Here is a 3,329-nt window from a genome sequence, read left to right as displayed (position 1 = left end):
TTTTCTGCTGCGGGGTACACTGGGCTCCACAAGGAATGGACAATGGGGATGTCCTAAAGCAGTTCCTTATGGGAGGGGACGCACTGTAGCGGGCACAAGAACCCAGTGTCCAAAGGAAGCATCCTGGGAAGCGGCAGTATCGAAGGCATAGAACCTTATGAACGTGTTCACTGAGGACCACGTAGCCGCCTTGCACAATTGTTCAAGGGTCGCACCACGGCGGGCCGCCCAAGAAGGTCCAACGGACCGAGTAGAATGGGACATAATGTGAGCAGGAGCTGACAGACCAGCCCTCACATAAGCACAGTGGCGGATCCAGGGGAGGGGCACACAGGCCCGTGCCCCCCCTGTCATTTCTAGCACTTGTTTTTCTCCCAAAGGTGAGCAGCAGCAACACTCCGTTGCTGTCTCCGTCAGTAATATTAGAGCCGCGGCACTAAACAACAGATCTTCGGAGAGCTCTGATTAAGAGCTCTCTATTCAGTGTAATAACGGGAGGTGACTGAGGGGGAGCTGTTGCGCACATCCTACTGCAGCAACGAGCTACTTTCCTGCTACTGTACTGCGGAGCGTCCTGTCTTCTCTGCCCCTACACTACAGTGGCAGTCTGGAGGAGCCTCTCACAGCCACAGCCGGTGATGTGTCGAGCAGTGACTGCGGTGAGTCATCACATCTAATTCAAGTCAGTCTAGTGAGAGAGTGTGAAGCATTTGGTTGGGCAGGAAGTGTGTCTGACTGAAAAAAGTGACAGTCTGCAGTTAGTGTGTGTCTGTGTGGGGGAAGTGACAGTCTGTAGTTAGTGTGTATGTGTGGGGGAAGTGACAGTCTGCAGTTAGTGTGTGTCTGTGTGGGGGAAGTGACAGTCTGCAGTTAGTGTGTGTCTGTGTGGGGGAAGTGACAGTCTGCAGTTAGTGTGTGTCTGTGTGGGGGAAGTGACAGTCTGCAGTTAGTGTGTGTCTGTGTGGGGGAAGTGACAGTCTGCAGTTAGTGTGTGTCTGTATGGGGGAAGTGACAGTCTGTAGTTAGTGTGTGTCTGTGTGGGGGAAGTGACAGTCTGTAGTTAGTGTGTATGTGTGGGGAAAGTGACAGTCTGTAGTTAGTGTGTGTCTGTGTGGGGGAAGTGACAGTCTGTAGTTAGTGTGTGTCTGTGTGGGGGAAGTGACAGTCTGCAGTTAGTGTGTGTCTGTGTGGGGGAAGTGACAGTCTGCAGTTAGTGTGTGTCTGTGTGGGGGAAGTGACCGTCTGCAGTTAGTGTGTGTCTGTGTGGGGGAAGTGACAGTCTGCAGTTAGTGTGTGTCTGTGTGGGGGAAGTGACAGTCTGCAGTTAGTGTGTGTCTGTATGGGGGAAGTGACAGTCTGTAGTTAGTGTGTGTCTGTGTGGGGGAAGTGACAGTCTGTAGTTAGTGTGTATGTGTGGGGAAAGTGACAGTCTGTAGTTAGTGTGTGTCTGTGTGGGGGAAGTGACAGTCTGTAGTTAGTGTGTGTCTGTGTGGGGGAAGTGACAGTCTGCAGTTAGTGTGTGTCTGTGTGGGGGAAGTGACAGTCTGCAGTTAGTGTGTGTCTGTGTGGGGGAAGTGACAGTCTGCAGTTAGTGTGTGTCTGTGTGGGGGAAGTGACAGTCTGCAGTTAGTGTGTGTCTGTGTGGGGGAAGTGACAGTCTGCAGTTAGTGTGTGTCTGTGTGGGGGAAGTGACAGTCTGCAGTTAGTGTGTGTCTGTGTGGGGGAAGTGACAGTCTGCAGTTAGTGTGTGTCTGTGTGGGGGAAGTGACAGTCTGTAGTTAGTGTGTGTCTGTGTGGGGGAAGTGACAGTCTGCAGTTAGTGTGTGTCTGTGTGGGGGAAGTGACAGTCTGCAGTTAGTGTGTGTCTGTGTGGGGAAAGTGACAGTCTGTACTTAGTGTGTGTCTGTGTGGGGGAAGTGATAGTCTGTAGTTAGTGTGTGTCTGTGTGGGGGAAGTGACAGTCTGCAGTTAGTGTGTGTCTGTGTGGGGAAAGTGACAGTCTGTAGTTAGTGTGTGTCTGTGTGGGGGAAGTGACAGTCTGTAGTTAGTGTGTGTGTCTGTGTGGGGGAAGTGACAGTCTGCAGTTAGTGTGTGTCTGTGTGGGGGAAGTGACAGTCTGCAGTTAGTGTGTGTCTGTGTGGGGGAAGTGACAGTCTGCAGTTAGTGTGTGTCTGTGTGGGGAAAGTGACAGTCTGTAGTTAGTGTGTGTCTGTGTGGGGGAAGTGACAGTCTGTAGTTAATGTGTGTCTGTGTGGGGGAAGTGACAGTCTGTAGTTAGTGTGTGTCTGTGTGGGGGAAGTGACAGTCTGCAGTTAGTGTGTGTCTGTGTGGGGAAAGTGACAGTCTGTAGTTAGTGTGTGTCTGTGTGGGGGAAGTGACAGTCTGTAGTTAGTGTGTGTGTCTGTGTGGGGGAAGTGACAGTCTGTAGTTAGTGTGTGTGTCTGTGTGGGGGAAGTGACAGTCTGTAGTTAGTGTGTGTGTCTCTGGGGGAAGTGACAGTCTGCAGTTAGTGTGTGTCTGTGTGGGGGAAGTGACAGTCTGCAGTTAGTGTGTGTCTCTGGGGGAAGTGACAGTCTGTAGTTAGTGTGTGTGCCTGTGTGGGGGAAGTGACAGTCTGCAGTTAGTGTGTGCCTGAGTGGTGGGGGAGTCAGTTTTCAGTCCAAGTGTGTGTGGGGGTAAGAGCGGTCCTAGTGAGTGCATGGGAGGGGGTAGTTTTCTGTTTGAGTGAGTGTGTGTGTTGGGGGGGGGGGGGGGGTGCCACGTTGGAAATACGCCTTTACCTATACAACACATTGTAAAAACGTATTCATGTGCAAGATGCATATGGGTGGTCTGCATATATGTGAGTGTAGATAGATAGATAGATAGATAGATAGATAGATAGATAGATAGATAGATAGATAGATAGATAGATAGATAGATAGATAGATAGATAGATAGATAGATAGATAGATAGTTATCCCATCCAGGAACGGCACTTGGAGACAAATAATAGCCAACTTGAAGCATATTTGGCTATTATTTGTCTCTGAGTGCGGTTCCTGGATGGCATTTACATGTTATATGTTCGAGTACTGGAGCAGATTGAATCATTGGAGAGTGCCAGCAGTTTGTGGATTATATATATATATATATGTGTGTGTGTGTGTGTGTGTGTGTGTGTGTGTGTGTGTGTGTGTGTGTGTGTGTGTGTGTATGTATGTATGTATATATATATATATATATATATATATATATGTACTGTGTATATATATATATATATAAAATCAGCAAAAATCCAGCACTCAGATCATCTCCATAAATACTTTGCCTGGTGCCCTCCGTATTAA

This window comes from Pseudophryne corroboree, chromosome 1, assembly GCF_028390025.1.
Source record: "Pseudophryne corroboree isolate aPseCor3 chromosome 1, aPseCor3.hap2, whole genome shotgun sequence".
NCBI classification, from domain to species: Eukaryota; Metazoa; Chordata; class Amphibia; order Anura; family Myobatrachidae; genus Pseudophryne; species Pseudophryne corroboree.
The sequence above is the reverse complement of the archived record's forward strand: the minus strand, read 5'-3'. Positions refer to the sequence as shown.